Source organism: Hyperolius riggenbachi, chromosome 11, assembly GCF_040937935.1.
Source record: "Hyperolius riggenbachi isolate aHypRig1 chromosome 11, aHypRig1.pri, whole genome shotgun sequence".
In the NCBI taxonomy this organism is placed as follows: Eukaryota; Metazoa; Chordata; class Amphibia; order Anura; family Hyperoliidae; genus Hyperolius; species Hyperolius riggenbachi.
Genome location: NC_090656.1, coordinates 204,783,219 through 204,801,976, shown reverse-complemented (window position 1 = coordinate 204,801,976; position 18,758 = coordinate 204,783,219). Strand labels below are relative to the sequence as shown.

At 42.2% G+C, this 18,758-nt stretch overlaps 1 protein-coding gene across 10 annotated transcripts in view; it reads left to right on the top strand.

The window, feature by feature from the left end:
* SOX6 (SRY-box transcription factor 6) overlaps window positions 1-18,758 on the top strand; it is a 605,164-nt gene that overhangs the window by 104,513 nt on the left and 481,893 nt on the right. For all 10 annotated transcript variants that reach the window (XM_068260626.1, XM_068260625.1, XM_068260627.1 and 7 more), the window contains exon 2: window positions 1,494-1,562. The gene's annotated coding sequence lies outside the window, so the exon portion shown is untranslated. The remainder of the gene's footprint in view (window positions 1-1,493; window positions 1,563-18,758) is intronic.

The window sequence follows — 18,758 nt, the reverse complement described above, 5'->3', positions numbered from 1 at the left end:
GTCACATCATACGTGCTTCCGTGCGCATTTGGAAGCGCGTATGATGTGAACGAGGCCTGATTCTGTATGTACGGAGGCTGCACAGTAGCACTTCTCTTGTCCTGCATGCCGGGTGTAATTCTCAGTATTTGCTCTTATTCTGTATGTATGGAGGCTGCACAGTAACACTTCTCTTGTCCTGTATGCTGAGTGTAATTCTCAGTATCTGCTCTTATTCTGTATGTATGGAGGCTGCACAGTAGCACTTTTCTTGTCCTGCATGCTGGCTATAATTCTGAGTATCTGGTCATATTCTGTTATTTATGAAACGTTCTTTGCAATTACTTTTAGGGCATTTGCTATTGAGGTGGACAGACCCCAGTGTTTCCCCGGGAACCTAAAGTGAGAGGAATATGGAGGCTGCCATCTTTATTGTCTAATTAGCAACACCAGTTTCCTGGCTTCTTAGCTGATGCTCTGCCTCTAATACTATAAGTCACTGACCCAGAATGTGCATGCAGATCCGATGCTGAGACTCTGGTGTGACTCTGCTGGCTGCATGCTTGTAGCAGGTGTGTGACTCAAACACAGCTAAAGCCAAAAGCTGGTGTGTGATTCAGACACTACTGCAGCCAAAGAGATCAGCAGGACTGCCAGGCAACTGGTATTGTTTAAAAGGAAACGTCCATATCCCTCCCAGTTAAAGCGGATCAGAGATGAAAAACTAACTATAACAAGTAATTTGTCTATATATCTTATCTAAAGTTTAGATAGTTTGCACAGCAAATCTAGCTGCAAACAGCTTTAACAGAAAATTATTTCTTCCTGTGATACAATGACAGAAGCCGTGTTGTTTGTAAACATTACACACAGGCAAGCTTATCTGCATCTTGAGCACTCAGCCTGTGAAAAAAACCTAATCCTCCCTCCTCCCCTCTGCCTCTGAAATCTTTGGCTAGTAATACCCCCCCCCCTCCCCTCCTGCCCAGAATGAGCTCCCATGAACCCTTGCTACTGTCTGAAAATGCCTTGGCTCTCTGAAAACCTGTGGGCGAGGCTTGTTTGGTTTATAGGGAATAAGAGTATTAAAACAAAAACAAAAAAGTATTTGGCTTGAGGAATGCCCTATAAACAATAGGAAAGGAACATAATTATGCAATGAGTAAAAGTTCATCTCGGATCCACTTTAAGGTTACCTTTAATCCTTCCAACACTAACAGTAATGCTGTAATCACTGGAATACAGGACAGTATGTCACTGAGCTGGATAATGGACTCTTTTTCTACTGCCTCACCCCATGGGGCCCCCCTGCAGCTGCATCCCTTGCAGGGTCTATTGTTACGCCCCTGTGTGCAGCACCAGGGGTGAAACCTGCTAAAAATACTAAAGCTGGCCCCCTAGGGGGCGCTACATATACAATGCATACCTGTTGTTAATATTTCCATACCACCCGAATTATTTATAATAATAGCAGTTTACTTCCTGCTCTAACTGTCTTCTCTTTTTTTATTTAGATCAGTTTAATGAATTCACAAGACACTCACCAGTGACTCCGCCCGCCAGACCGCTCTCCGCCACTAATTGTAAGTCTCTCCACCTCTTAATTCTCTCTGTACTGAAGCTGAACTCAGCAGGTAATCTGCTGATCACATACTATGCGGCCCGTTTATCATGGAGGCACCATTATGTCTGCAGAAACCACACCGTCTGGGGACCTGCAGATCACCCTATATGTAAAAGCTTGTTTAATATAAATGATCCCCATTTTTAAGGTGGCCACACATGATGCAATTTAATTTATTTTTTTCAATTCCAGAATTACGATAGATTTTTCTGATTGAGCGCAACTTTTGAAAAATCTGACCGATGTATCACACGTTAAATGTTTTTTTTTTTTTATGAAAAAAAATGAAAGTGTAAAAGAAATTTACATTTTTTGAAAAATGTATTAGAATTTTTCACTGTGGTCAATTGAAAAATAACAAAAGAATGGGAAATTTGACCACATGTTGTGCCCTTTCACACTGAGCAAGTATGCCCAATGAAAGTATGCTCAATTGCCTCTGTAAAGGCATGCGCTACCCAGCATGCCGTGCGTTACTGCGTCAGAGCAGGCCACACCACAATCAGTATGAAAGCCCTGTAGGAATATCATTGCATCACTTGGCGATGTGACGATATTGTGTTGTGATGCAACACAATAGAAACGGTTTAAAAGGGCCCTTCATGATTAAAAAAAAATAATAAAACATCAAGTTTTTCCATACAACAAATTATTTTTATTGTAAAAATTGGGAAAAACAAAACAAAATCATGTGTGGCCATCTTTTGTGTGGGATCGCCAGTTTCTTGCGATTGTCAGGATTGCCAATAATTTTCAACATTTTTTAATTCGGTATTAATGGAGGTGCAGCTAATATTACTGTCAGAAGGGCTCAAGCAATTGACAGGCGGGGACAGGGTCTCTTTAGGTATATGCAATATATTTTGTGGCCTTTGACAAATAACTTCAGTCACACATATTCAGTCTGGCCAATCAGCATTCTGGTTGAATGGATGAGAAATCAAATCATGTTGTGTGTCATTGTTCAGCTGCTCTTAGTCTAGAAAGATTGGAATAGGATCAGACAGAGCTGTTTAAATGTATTGAAAAGTAAAATAATAAATTCCTTTAAAAAAAGGGAAATGTATTGTGGGGATATATATTATAAAGTGTTTATCATCATAATTTTATTTTTACATGGGTCAAATTGAAGGCGACATCCGAGACATCCAAGTCAGATTAAATTTTTCTTGACAATAATTCAGTGATTTCATTTCTACTCTACATACTGCAAGGTTTTATGGCAAACATGATTTCAGCTTGATTACTCTGTTTTTATGTGCATACGATACACAGCCAATCCACCGTGTTAATGACTGAATCTGGGAGTGTCTAATGCTGGGAATACACTATAAGTTTTTTTTCAGCAGATAGATGGTTCTGTAGATAATTTCTGACAGTTCAATCTTATTATCGATCGTTTTTCTGATCGATTTGTCATAGAAGTGAATGGAAATTGATAAGAAAAGATCGAAAAATTGATTGAAAATAAGATCGGACAGTTAATCGACTGAAAAATCTCATTTTGTATTCCCAGCATAAGAGGATTAGTTCAACCATGAAACGAGCAGCAACTTAGGGTGCGTACAGACATGCGACTATAGTCGTTTGAAACGATCGTTACCGACGGCATTGCCCGACGATCGTTTGTAAAAAGTGCACAAACGATCATTAAAACGACCGACCAACGAGATATGTCGTTGGTAAAGAACGATCCATTCTGCCAGATCTTTTTCAACGACCATCGTTCAAAAAGTAATGTCTGTACAACGATCGGTCGTTGATCGTTTGTTCTCAAAGCTTTGCACATGCTCAAACAGTTCTTTTTGACACTTGTGTTTGAAATCAGTTTATACATCATGTTGCGCACGCAACGCTCGTTCCAAGATCGTTCGTACACGAACGATGTTCAAAGTAGCCTTTCTTCAAACGATCATCGGCCGATACCTCCTTTAACATCGTTCGTCGTTCAGAACGAACGATCGTTATCGTATGTCTGTACGTACCCTTACTCCGGCAGCAAGATGGAGAGTTCTGGACAGGTTCTTGCCAACTGTGCACCGAACACACCCTGTACTGTTGCCATAGTTTCAAAAAAGTGAAAATTATTTTTTTTTTGTTTTTCAGAAAACATGGCTATTTGTTAATTGAAATGTTAAGATAATTAAAAAGAATACAATTAGATTACAGCACAAATTTGTATTTATGTTAATTAGTGTATATATATATATATCTATATCTATCAGGTTATAGTAGGAGGGAAGAAGCCCTGTCCCATTAGGCTTACAATGATATATCAGTATCAGTAGATGCAGCAAGCTCTATAGAGGAGGCTCAGTGTGGTTTGTTACATTTGGCCCTTGCTATATTTGGCCAGCGCTGGTACTTCCATAGATTAAACATGGTATAAAGGAGGTTTGTTGTGGTGAGTTTGATTTGGTTATTGCCATATATGGTATGTCCTGTCTTTGTACTTCCATGCATTACAGTACAAGCACACTGTATACAGGAGGCCTGGTGTCATTTGTTAAATTCTGCCACCAGTGGGCGCTACTCTAGTTGAGGGGCCCGACAGGTGCTTCCTTCGGGCAGCTTGGTCGTGCCCACTAATCTGTAACAAATAGGAGACCCAGTAGAAAACGCTATCCACTCTGACATTTGGCGAGAGTTCTGGTGTGAAATTTTTGTGTTATGTCTCCCGCTGAGTCCCCTATATCTTACAAATTAGTGAATGTGAGCAAGTTGCCGCAAGCAGGGAGCGGCTGTCAGTCTATGAGGTTTCCCGCTGGGTCCCCTCAACTTGACTAGCACCCACTGCTGTTGCTGTTGGTACTCCATCAGATTACAGCAGGTGCACACTGGGGTGATGTGTGTGTATGTATATATGTATATGTATATATATATATATATATATATATATATATATATATATATATATATATATATATATATATATATATATATATATATATATATATATATATATTAGCCCTGCTTAGTGTTGGTACTCCCATAGATTAGAGTAGCACGCTGGAGTGATGTATGGCCTATACTGTAGAGTAGCACATAGTACAAAGTAGGCTTGGTGCAATAAAGGATGAAGGTATCAGGCAGGGGATCCATGAATAAGTGAACTCTAGATGTCTGTGTGTGGAGTATGGCGTGCATTGGCCTGATATGGTCTTGATAATGGCGCTGGAAGCTCATCTGATGTATAGAATGCGGCCATGACAGCTGTGAGAGAATGTAAATCTGCAATGAGATATTAATTGCAGCTGATGGCTCTTATTACCGCCCTGTGCCTGCTGTATTACAGGACGAGAGATTCATCGTCATTTAGGCTTTGCTGACAGTCCTGGGGCAGAAAGACCCTGATAAACATCTTAATTCAGCGTGAGTGAGGGGCGATTTTACCTAAGACAACCCCGCTCATGTCAGGCTGGTGAACATTGTTCTGCCAGCAGGCCAGTAACCCGACACGGGCAGCGAGAATGCGGCCGAGGAGCGTGTGCTGCTATTTAAAGTGCGCTCCTCTCATAGTGAAAGCGACTGACAATAATATGCGCTGGGCTTTTCTGGAAGCCGCGACTCACGCTGTAAGTTACACCTGAAACACGAGAAAATGCGTGATAAAACGCACACGCCTCTATAAATAGCGCTCCCGGGATTCTGCATCAACCGCCAGCTTCAGGCCTCTGGACATTGCTTTACTGCTATGCTTGCTACAGATAGACACATACTGTAGTTAAAAGATAGAAGATTTTAATACCTACACAAATGTGAGGTCTGTCATCCAACAGGGCTATTTATAGTTCGACTGGCAAAATCTATGTTAGGGATCTGCATAAAGTTTTCGCATCCACTTTCGCGTATGTGTTTTTTGCGCATTTTCACTTGCATTTTTGTAAGGCAGGGGTCACACTTGTCGGCTTTCGTGCGCCTTTTTATGCACAGAAAAACTGATTTCAACTGATAACTCATGTTAATCAATTTGCTAGGTCACACTTGAATGCAGAATTTGCGCACAGAAAAAAAATCTTGCGCAATTTGTCAGTTTTCTCTCTAAATTACATTAGCTGCTCTAAGGCAGGGGTCACACTTGTCTTTCAGTTTTCTGAAAAGTGTAGAAAACTGAAAGACAAGTGTGACCCCTGCCTAAATGACAAGTAGTAACAAAAAAAGGAGGGATTACGCATGTAAAAACCGGATATGTATGCAAATTCATATTTGCATGCTTCTAGTGGAAATGTACCCTAATACCTTTAGACATAGACCCTGAACAAGCATGCAGATTCTGATTGAAGTCTGACTGGATTGCATGCTTTTTTCAGGGTTGTGATTCAGAGACTACCGTTGCTAGAAGATTAACAGGACAGCCAGGCAAATGATATTGTTTGAAGCCCCTTGCACACTTGCGCGCTGTGCCACCCTGCGTTATGCTTCCACGCCCCAAGGGCCATGCAAGTCTATGGAGACTTGCACAGTTTGCACGATGTGATGTGGTGTGCCGGAAGTAGCGAAATCACCTGAATCCGGACACAAAGTCTGCAGTGCATTACCGCATGATCCATGACTGGATTATGCAGCAATGCAAGTCAGTTGGCGATGACAATAACTCGTTGCACATGCGCAGACCGATGGGAATCCCAGCCCAGCAGAGAGTATGTCAATAGCTGAGGCGTGGGCCTATGCATATGACCCTATCGCCGCGCAGGGCCATATGAAGCCTAATTTCTGCAGTGCTCACACTGCAAACCTCCGGTGTGCAACTGGCACAACGAGATGGACAAAACTGGAATGGAGAAAGGTGAAGCGGCCTACAGAATTGGTCAGTTTTTGGCCTTCGGTGGGGGTTAAGGTTCATTTTTTTGTTATATTTGCAGATTTCACACCAACTTTTGTGAGTGCCGTGCAGATGCCTCAGCCCAGAATCCCTGCCAAAACTGTGGCAACTAAAAACACACCAGCCCATTAACATGCCAATTCTGGAACATGCCGTCAGTGATAATAACCAACGAAAAACAGAAAAGTCCCAGAGTAGTCTGCAGCGCGGTGATGACATCATCGCGGCGTACAGAAATTCCCCGTCTCTGCTCCGCACACTCACATCACAGCCCTCAATAATGATCAGTGACAGGAAATGAGCGTCCGATCGTGAGATAATTCCCCCGATGGTCAGGAGGGGATTGGATTGGCAGAAGTGACTGACTAGGTGGAAGAATTGCAGCGATAGAGCGTAATGCGTCCCCCGGGGGCGCCGCGGTGTGCTCACCACACGTTTACTGCCGCTGAGCAGCGATGACGGAGAGTCTTTTCAGTCAGACTTTCTTCCGTCATCCCGTCAGATTTATAACGTGACGGGTTTCATTTGTACACTTCAAATCCAGAGAAAGTTTCATGTAAGCTGCCCCATCAGAGGAGGGTGGAGTGGGATTGTTGGGGGGAGGGTTCTGTGAAGTATGTGCTGGTGGTCTGTTTGTGCATCCACAGGGTCTCTGGCAAACGGCTCATTTCAGCTTTCCTTCACGGACAAAAATATAAGGTACCTAGCAACATACCTGAGAAAATAAAATTAGCAAAGTGACTCTATTTAAAGTGAATGGGAACCGCATTTAAAAAAAAAATGAAGCAAATACTTACCTAAGGAGAGGGAAGGCTCTGGGTCGTATAGAGCCTTCTGTCTCCTCTCTCGGTGCCCTCTATCCTGTGCTGGCTCCCCCCAACCCCCCCCCCCCCCGTTTCAATCCCCCACCCAAAGAGTATTTGGAAGTCTTCGGGAGCCGTGTCCCGAAGACATGTGGCTCCATACTGCACAGGCGTGAGCGTGCAAGAGAGCGTGCTTGCGCAGGCACAGTACAGGGCTGCCCTTCTTCAGGAGCACTCGGGCTCCCTGAAGACTTCTGAAGCCTCCTTCGGCCGGGTAAAGCAGTATTTTACTAAATTAGACAAATACTGTTACCGGGCGAGCCAGCACCGGAACGAGGGGACCAGGAGAGGAGCGGGAAGGCTCTATAGGACCCAGAGCCTTCCCTCTCCTTGGGTAAGTATCTGTCTCATTTTTTTAAATGCGGTTCCCATTCACTTTAAAGGGAGTCTGATGTGAAAATAAAGTTATGACGTAATGAATTGTATGTGTAGTACAGCAAAGAAATAGAACATTAGTAGCACAGATATGAGTCTCATATTGTTTTCAGGACAGGAAGAGTTAAGAAACTTCAGTTATTATCTATGCAAAAAAACTTCTCTGGGCTCTCCGACTAATTTAGTCAGAGAGCAATGCTATTTTCTGAAGCACTTATCCCTGTCTCTCACATGTTTCTTGTTAGTTTAAGGTTTTACTGCCAGGAAGTTCAAACGTTCATTAGCTCTGCTCTGTTTCATCATTTCAAATACAAAGTAATTTTGTAAAGTGCAAATATTAGAGAATGATGCAATGTTATAGAAGAACAACTGAAAATAAAAATATGAGGCTCTTTTCTTTGTTTCTAATGTTCTGGTAATTATCCGTACTACACATACAATTCATTATATCATAAGGTTTTTTTCCGCTTCTGTGTCACTTTAAGAGGCACTGTAGTAACATATAGTAGAATGTAGTAAATTATTCAGAATACCCACTTTTACATATCTGTGCATTGCTATAGATCGGGTGGGGACACGAGTCCTCCAATTAATCCATATTAGGAGAAAATTACAGTGTTTTTTAAAGCAATGCTGAAGTGAGCTAAGAAAAAAGTTAGTTACTTACCTTAGTAGTGGATAGCCCTTGGATAGTCCAGAGGCTTCCTGCATCTTCTAACACCTCAACATTTCAGCGCTGGGTCCCTTTATATTTATTTGACTCAGAAGGAGTTCAGTGCGCATGCGTGGCAGTGAACCAGTGTGTCCGTACTGAGCATGTGCGAATAAGGTCTGCACATGCCCAGAAACATGAAGATGCGTGTGCACGGAGGAAAAAAGCCCTGCACGGGGTCCTTCATTCTGAAGGTTGGTATATGCTCAGTATGGACACACTCATCCCCGACAGGGCTTGCATACTAAAGGAACTGAGAGACTTGGCGCTGGAACGGTGGGGTGTAAGAAGATGCAGGAAGCCTTTGGACTACCCTTTTTTGAAATCGTTGTTTTCTATCATGACCAATAGGGATGGCAATGCTCAGGAGAACTCATGGAGAAGCATGTGATCAATTTGATCAGCTGATAGATATTTAAGGTTCTGATTTCCTGTGATGACTTGGTTTAACACATAATCATGACCAGCAAATCAGAACCTTAAAAATCTATCAGCTGATCAAACTGATCACATGCTTCTCCATGAGTTCTCAGTCCTGAGCATTGCCATTCCTAATAACCAATCGAGTTCCAGCTAGGAGTATCATTGGCGTGGGGCTCTAATAAAGCAAGAGTTTTGATTGGTTGATATGAGTGAAATATTTTTTGTTCTTTGGGCTTACTGTTCATCATTGGGCCTCGTATGATTACTCCACAGCAGTAATAAGTTCAGGTGCCATATTGAGACAGCTTGTCCTCTGTTTTGTGGTGCTCGAAGTGGTGTGATGGCAATGGATTGGTGGTGTTGTATGCCAGGTTTGGGTGACCGGTGATCTGGGGACGATGATAAGTGGCAGGTAGACGGGTAATCTCTGTATGATAATCACGCTGGGTTAATGAGTGTAATTTATAATCTTTGTCGTCGTTACAGCTCGTGCGCAGCGCCTGGATTCCCCAGGAAGGAAAAGCGTAATTAACCCCTTCCCTCCCAGAGGAGCGCCAGGTTATTAAATAACCAGACAAATTAGTAAATGTTAATAGCACCAGGGACAGCAGTGAACATTAATTCTGTCTGCGGCGTTTCCTGCCAAGCACAGGCCCGGCCGCGCTCGCTGCTCGTCTGCTCTGTGCCGTTCTCCCCCAGCCTGTGAAGCCTCGCTGAACGTTCTCTAATGCAGAATTAGGTTTACAGCTGGGCTGGAGCAGTCTTCCATTGCTGAAATACAGCAAAGTCTCTATGTGGTTGGAATACCTGGAAACTGACATTTAACCACCATCCGTGTCTTCCTCCTTCTTCTGTCCATTCCTCTTTCCTAGATTGCCCCTTCCACTCACACCACCACCACTATTCTTACTTTTCTACCATTTCTTTCCCTTCACTTGCCTTTCTTATCATTTTCTTTCCTTCTTTTCACGTCATGTCCTTTATTTCCTTTCCATTTACTTCCATTTTCTTCACTTTCATTTCCATTGCTTTACCTCCATTTTCCTTTACTTTTCCTCCATTACCTTTTCTTCCATTTGCTTTCTTTTACCTCATTTCCTTCACCTCCATTTCCTTCCCTTCCATTTGATTTCCTTCCCTTCCATTTGATTTCCTTTGCATTCATTTCCTTTTCTTGTCTTTGCTTCACTTCCCTTCCCTGTCCTTTAACCTTCTTTCCTTTCCCTCCATTTTCTTTTCTTTCCTTACTTTTACATCACTTCCATTTTTCCCCTTCCCTTATCCACTTCCTTCCCTTCTACTCCTTTAGCTTTCCTTTCCCTCCTTTCTCCACATCCTTTGTAGCCTCCCTTTTTGCCTTCAGTTTTTTTGCTTTTGCATTTATTATCTTTTACAGTGGTTTGCAAAGTATTCGGCCCCCTTGAAGTTTTCCACATTTTGTCACATTACTGCCACAAACATGAATCAATTTTATTGGAATTCCACATGAAAGACCAATACAAAGTGGTGTACACATGAGAAGTGGAACGAAAATCATACATGATTCCAAACATTTAAAAAAAAATAACTGCAAAGTGGGGTGTGCGTAATTATTCAGCCCCCCTGAGTCAATACTTTGTAGAACCACCTTTTGCTGCAATTACAGCTGCCAGTCTTTTCGGGTATGTCTCTACCAGCTTTGCACATCTAGAGACTGAAATCCTTGCCCATTCTTCTTTGCAAAACAGCCCCAGCTCAGTCAGATTAGATGGACAGCGTTTGTAAACAGCAGTTTTCAGATCTTACCACTGATTCTCGATTGGATTTAGATCTGGACTTTGACTGGCCCATTCTAACACATGGATATTTTGTGTTTTAAACCATTCCATTGTTGCCCTGGCTGTTTGTTTAGGGTCATTGTCCTGCTGGAAGGTGAACCTCCGCCCCAGTCTCAAGTCTTTTGCAGACGCCAAGAGCTTTTCTTCCAAGATTGCCTTGTATTTGGCTCCATCCATCTTCCCATCAACTCTGACCAGCTTCCCTGTCCCTGCTGAAGAGAAGCACCCCCAGAGCATGATGCTGCCACCACCACATTTGACAGTGGGGATGGTGTGTTCAGAGTGATGTGCAGTGTTAGTTTTCTACCACAAATAGCGTTTTGCATTTTGGCCAAAAAGTTCCATTTTGGTCTCATCTGACCAGAGCACCTTCTTCCACATGGTTGCTGTGTCCCCCACATGGCTTGTGGCAAACTGCAAATGGGACTTCTTATGCTTTTGTGTTAACAACGGCTTTCTTCTTGTCACTCTTCCATAAAGGCCAACTTTGTGCAGTGCACAACTAATAGTTGTCCTATGGACAGATTCCCCCACCTGAGCTGTAGCTCTTTGCAGCTCGTCCAGAGTCACCATGCACCTCTTGACTGCATTTCTGATCAGTGCTCTCCTTGTTCGTCCTGTGAGTTTAGGTGGACGGCCTTGTCTTGGTAGGTTTACAGTTGTGCCATACTCCCATTTCTGAATGATCGCTCGAACAGTGCTCCGTGGGATGTTCAAGGCTTTGGAAATCTTTTTGTAGCCTAAGCCTGCTCTAAATTTCTCAATAACTTTATCCCTGACCTGTCTTGTGTGTTCTTTGGACTTTTTGGTGTTGTTGCTCCCAATATTCTCTTAGACAACCTCTAAAGCCTTCACAGAGCAGCTGTATTTGTACTGACATTAGATTACACACAGGTACACTCTATTTAGTCATCAGGCAATGTCTATGGGGCAACTGACTGCACTCAGACCAAAGGGGGCTGAATAATTACGCACACCCCACTTTACAGTTATTCATTTGTAAAAAAATATGTTTGGAATAATGTATGATTTTCGTTCCACTTCTCACGGTCTTTCACGTGGAATTCCAATAAAATTGATTCACGTTTGTGGCAGTTATATGACAAAATGTGGAAAAGTTCAAGGGAGCCGAATTCTTTTGCAAACTACTGTATCTTTCCCTTTTTCTCTTCTGTTCATTTCTTTTTTTTTTTCTAACTCTTCTCTTTCTTCTCATGGAAGCAGAGATGTTCTCTTCTCTCCTTGTTTCCTCTCTTTTCCTTTCTCCATGGCGGAGACTTATTCCTTGTATTCCTTTATTTTCTTTTTCTCACTCCAAATAACCATTTAGGTTCAGAGTAGTAAAAAAAATAATGTGATGCAGTTTGGATTTTTGAAAGCAAGCCAAGCATAGTGAATATTTCAGTCTGTTCTCTCTTTCGCTGGTCCTGTCTTCTTTCTTTTTCTATTATTGTGTCTGCTTCCTTTTTGTATTTTCTTTTCCGGTTTTCATAATTTGTTTTTGATCTTTAGAGACCGCCCTTCTCTCAATCTCTCCCTCTCACTCTCTCACTTTCTCCCTGTCTCTGCTTTGGTTTTTTGGTTTTAAATTTCTCTCTACCGCGCTGCAAATAAGCAAATGAACGTGTTTGGATAAATGGCCCCTGGGTGTAATTCAGTGCAGCCGGGCACATTATGTGCAGTGCCGAGTTTATAGGCTATGATGTAGCGCTGACGGGCGTTTATACAGGCGTAGGTGGGACAGGTGCATTATGGGAGTCCACTGGAGATGGGAGTGAAAAATTTAAAAAAAAACTCTTCAAAACCAGCAATCCACTTCACAGAAAACACACGTAAAATCTCACCAACGGTCTGATAAATTTTATCTCCTGATGACGTATTCTCTCCGCGTCTGAACGAGGCACCAGGCACTGTGAGGGCGTTAATGTTCTTGTTTTGCTTTTAATGTAAATCTGGTCATCACATCGTTTATGCGTTGCGCAGGGGAAGTTAAGCTTCTTTGCATTAAACTCTGATGACTGCGGTGGCTTAGTGATCATACGAGGACTTGTGTATATATCCTCCAGGATAACGTTGCGCCTTCCATTTGTTTGTCCTCCTATCCCCGGACATCTGTTCTGCTCTGCTGTAAAATAAGACGCGTGAAAAAAAAGTTTCATTTGTATTGAAACACCAATTACAATTTTCCTAAGTGCTCTGAGCTATTCCTGCTCGTTGGCCTTGGACTTGGAGCGGTTTGTGCTTTCCATTTTACGTTTGGACTCAGGACAGAAAGTCCTCCTCTCGTCCCCTGTTTTTATTGTGCCGAGGTAATGGGAGCTCATGTAAAGGCGAAACGTGGGAACCCGTGCGTCACACGGCACTTTTACTGCGGACGAATGTTACGCCTGATATTCAAGAAAAGCTGCTTCGGTTATTTCGCGTTTACAGAACAAAAAAAATATAAGGAACTGTGTTTATTTTTCTCCTCCAGTCGTGTTTCCCACAGATATCTGGAGGTGAATCGGCGTCGCGCGAGTTGCGCAACCTCGACGTTTAAGCAGCGGCGGCGTGACAGAACAATTGGGCCGATAATTACAGCGAGCAGCTGCTGTAAGTGGGGGTCATTACCTCCGAGAGACGGAGAACAGTGCAGACGCCGCCGTGCTATGCGCCGCGCCGTTACCGCGGCGTGCAAAGTTTAAAGCCTCCAGTCGGATGTTATTTGAAAGCTGTCAAAGCATGTTAAAAAAGACTGAATCGCGTAAGGCCCTGGTGGCTGGCTGGGAACATGCAGCCCTGTCTGTCTCATTATAAAATGCATGTTTATAAAGTTCCTCCGAGCATCCAATTCCCAATTCACTTATATCAGCAAGACTTAACTTGCTCATTAATCTAAATTCTTTTGCAACTTTAATCTACATGTTTAATTAATCATAAAATGAGGCAGTCAGTAATTTCGGCAATGTGTGCCTTGTTATCAGATGCATTTAATCACTCTTGTGTGATCTCATTTGGAAACACCTGAATTTGTCGAGAGCAGTTTAAAGAAGAATAAATTAGTCTTTGTCAGTGTACTTCACTCAGCTAATAAGATATTTATTTAAAAGCGACCTGTTTGTCACCGCGTCTCCGACGGTATCTGCCGCGCCTGAATTACACAATTGCCGACAGATGGAATCCGCTACATCGCACCCAAAGGGTCGGGGCTGGGGGGTGGTAGGGTGGTGGGGGGGGGTTCTTATTTAATTCATCTCTCTTATTTACAACTAATTAAACCATGTCATTTTGGTTTTAATGAGAATAACCTCTGGCGATTCCAGGCATTTGCTAAAATATTTCTTGAAATATATATTGGCAATTTAGTGGAGTCAGCTTTAGGTGTCAGATTGACAATTTTAGCACAAGAAAAAGGGGGGAGGGGGGATCACAAGAAAAATTAGAATGTAATTATTGAAATTTGCTATTGAGGCCGACACATCTCTGTTCTGCGAGAGACGAGACACCAGAGTTTTATTTTTAACATTTGTAGACATTATCGCGCTGCATAATCATCTTCAGTTTTTTTATGTTTTTTTTTTTTATTATGCAAACATTCACCCTCCAAAATATTCCTTCCAGAATCTGGAAAATATGGGGAGAGGGAGCCATGCAGAGTCCTCCAGGGTAACACAGCAATATCATTTTCAGCACTGTACAGAGCTTTTCTAAAAGGGAAATTTATTTTTTTTGTCTTTTTTTTTTTTTTTGTCTTTTTTTTTTTTTATTGAATTGAAAATGAATAAATACAGACTGTGGTTGCTTAAACAGACTGTCTTTCAATTAAAGGCAGTTAATGCCCATTTGCTAACCATTTTTCCACATTTTTATTTTTTTTTTCTTGCTCTTTTCTAAATATTGCTATTTGCTAAATTCTTCATTTTCATGTGTGAGTTTTGGAAAAAAAAAAGATACGCATTGAGGCCTTGTTCACATTGTGTTCCGTTCCCGGGGCCGTTAGCGGTGGGCGGTTTTTGACGCTTTTTTTCCCCATTCCCGGCGCTTGGGTGGGCGATTCGTTTTTGTGCTAAGCGGTTTTCTAAGCGTTTTTCCCAAACAGTTTTGTAATTCACTCCCTGACGCAAGTCAGGAAGTGAACTTTTTGACCCAAGAAAGAATAAACACAATGTATTTTTTCTTAAACGCGAACGCAATTGCTGCACAAAGCGATTTTGTGAGCGTTTTGCGGTTTTCCTATACCTTCCATTGAGGGGGAATCACCTCAAAAATGGTACATGCAGCGCTTCTCTGAGTGTATCGGAAATGAGCCGCTCAGATGTGAACTCAGAGAGAATCATTGCACAAACGTTCTTAAGGCGATTTTGAAAATCGCTCACGTTTGAAAAAAGGGCAAAAACGCCCTCAGTGTGAACGAGCCCTGAATGCAGCAATTTTAGAAAATAATGCATAAAAAAATTTAATATATAAAAGTGATACTTTTGTACTACAAATTCACAGATCCTTCATTCTTCCTAATTGGTGGCTTTTTTCTCAGTCAGTCCAAATAGGGATGGCCAATGAGATGACCGTAGTTCTGAGTTTATGCAAATGTCATGCTAATTTGTGCAAATTTATGCAATTTGGAAATGGACCCAACTAAATGCATTAAAGGGGAACTCCAGCCTAAACAAACACACTGTCATTCAGTTACATTAGCTATATTAATTAAATTAATAGGTAATACAATCTCTTACCCACCCTGTTTTACAAGAACAGGCAAATGTTTGTGATTTCATGGGGGCAGCCATCTTGTTCATGGGGGCAGCCATCTTGTTCATGGCGGCACCCATATTTTTGGTTAAAAGGAGGTGACATGGAGCATATGACACAGTTCCAACTGTCCTGTGTCCTAATCACCCCTCCCAGCTGCGCGCACTAGGCTTCAAATCTCAAATTAAAAAAAAGAAAAAAAAATTGCACCAAAACAGCAGAACGAGAACAACAATATTAGAAATCCCATCATTCTTTGCACAGCATCAGGGGAAAAATGCCCAAGCAGTTTTCTTTTGTGCAGCTAAAAATGAGTTTTAGATAAGAAAAACAAAGTTCTAATGCTGTGCAACTGTTAAAGAAACATCAAGCCTTTTCAGTGCTGCTGAGTACATTTTTAGACTGGAGGTTCACTTTCAGCAGCAAAAAATCTGTAGATCTGCATCTGCTTAAAATTAACATTAACATCTCATTGAGCATCCCTCAGTCTAATCCACTCCCCCTTTGGTCATATGGGGTATGCCAGGCAGAGAGGGATCCCTCTGTAAGCTGAAGCCACACCTCCCTTTTGACTGTTACCCAAACATGGCAGTTGCAGGCTTGTCTTGATATTGACTAAGGCCACATACACACATCAGACCATAGTCTTTTGAAAATGAAAGATCACAGACCAATCTTACCACCCTTCCTGTAGTATGAGAGCCATACTCTACACAGTCTTTTCTATGGAGCTGAACTCCACATCAGAAAAAAATCTTTGCAAGATGCTGCACACACAGATGCTGTACAGACACAAAAGATCAGTATCTGCAAAAGATCTGTTCCTGCCAAAAATCCATTCCTGCAAATTGCAATGATAGTCTATGAGATCTGCAGATCATCATACACACATGATTTAACTGACATTCATCTGCAGATCAGATCCACCAGGATGGATTTTCAGATCTGCAGATGATTGCTTGATCTGCAGATGAATGTCAGTTAAATCATGTGTGTATGATGATCTGCAGATCTCATAGACTATCATTGCAATTTGCAGGAATGGATTCTTGGCAGGAAGTGATCTTTTGCAGATACTGATCTGTTGTGTCTGTACAGCATCTTTGTGTGCAGCATCTTGCAAAGATTTTTTTCTGATGTGGAGCTCAGCTCCATAGAATAGACTGTGTAAAGTAATGGCTCTCATACTACATGAAGGGTGGTAAGATTGGTCTGTGATCTTTCATTTTCAAAAGACTATGGTCTGATGTGTGTATGTGGCCTAGGGGAGATTGAGCAGGCAAACTGCTCGTCCAGTAGAAGGAGATGGGGACCTGTGAACTGGTGGAAATATTTTTATAATCATAATTGAATGTATTAATAAATCCTTTTAAAAAGATGTGTCTGAAGTACGCATTAAAGGTTTTTTTTTTTTATAATTCAGATTATATGAATGATATTTTTTTTCCTTTCAGCTTAAATGAGCCATTTTAGGACATTTTCAAGAAGGCATAAGAACTCTAAAAGCAACCACTAGATTGGTTGTGCATTTTTTTCCTGTTGAGATTCTTGCAAGTTTGGTATTTTTTTTTTATTTTTTTTTAATAGTTCCTTTTTTCTTTTTTTTTCTTTTTTTTTTTACATTTTAGCAAAAGAACAATACAAAAACAATAATTGCTCTGAGACAAAGATGAACTGAAAGCTGTGAGTGGCGGTTCTGTGCGCGGTGTAGTTTATCCCGGAGGTCCTCATCTGGGCGTATTCGTTTCATTGTACGTTGCAGATGGAGTCATGCTGCAGATTGTGATTGAGAGGTTACAGTAGTAAGCCACGGATGATAATTGTCTCACTGCCGCAGATATGTGAAATCCTTCTTTACAGTTTTGGAGGCAGCTGAGCTGGTGTGACATCATTAAGTTTCAGTTCCTTAGGCTTCTGTGACATCATTAAAACTCCAGTTCAGGAAAGCTGTCTAAGAGATGGAGCAATGTGATGGCAATAGGAGAGAGAGCTCTGCCCATTCAAGATTACAGTATAAAGCCACGTTCAGTTCACAGTGGCCGCTGTGTTCCCTGTGACAGCAGCAGGGCTGTGGAGTCGGTACAAAAATCATCCAACTCCGACTCTTAAGTTTATGAAACCACCGACTCCGACTCCAGGGACCCTAAATCCACAGCTCTAGTTAGACTAAGGAGTCGGAGTCAAGGAGTTGGAGCAACTCCTTGACTCCGACTCCTTAGTCTAACTAGGGCTGTGGATTCTGTACAAAAATCCTCCTACTCCGACTCCCAACTCTGACTCCTCACTTTATAAAACTACTGACTACGACTCCAACTCTGACTCCGACGCCCTGGACAGCAGGAATGCAATGCAATGGATTGGGACAGCGGCGCTGCACATTATGCTCGCATTGGGACAGGTACAGAGAAGCGCGTAGTCAAATCGTGCTTCCATGCAGTGCGTTAGGATGCTGCAGCCCGTTATACCGCAAAGCTCCCGACGCACTGTGAACATTGCATAAGTGGTACATTGCAGTGTGCGGCAAGCCATGTTACCAAGGGGCCGTTTCACTGCAGCGCAACACATCACTGTGAATGTGACCTTAGAGGTTAAAGAGAAACCGTAACCAAGAATTGAACTTCATCCCAGTCAGTACCTGATACCCCCTTTCCCATGAAAAATAATTTCCTTTTCTCAAATGGATCATCGGGGCTCTGTATGGCTGATTTTGTGGTGAAATCCCTCCCACAGTGTGATGTCAGGACCATGGTTCTGACATTACACTGTGGGAGGCTTGTTGCATTGTGGGAAATAACAGCTGTTTGCAGCTGTTTCCAACTGCCCAAAAAGCAAGCAGCATCTCCTTCCAGTGACATCACCTGCCAGCAGTAGCAAATGTCTGAATGTAAATCAGGGAGAGGAAGGATTTTACACTGGGTAAACACTGATTAAATCATTTATACATAGTTATTGTAAAAATGAAGAAATTATTTTTTTTATTACATTATTTTCACTGGAGTTCCTCTATAAGGGCGAGCTCACACTATGGGCTTGATTCACTAAACTGTGATAACTCATAGCATGGCCGCGCCAGCGGTTTTGTGCGCGTTATTGTGCGCAATCGAAAATTTACGATTGCACGCGAAAATTTGCGACTGCGTGCATAATGCTAGCGTGGCCGTGTTATGAGTTATCACGGTTTAGTGAATCAAGCCCCATGTGCGTAAGTTATAATCATACAGAAACGATCTGCAATGGGACCACAATGGGCTCGCTCACATGGTTGCGTTAGCTCTGCAGTGCGTTCCAAGTGACTGGCAATGAGGCTTCATACATTGGGACACGCGTGTATAGGAAGGCAGTCATTTTTAAATTGGCACACCGCAACAGCATCAGTGTGAACTTAGCCAAAGGGTAGGATAAGCTATAGATAGAA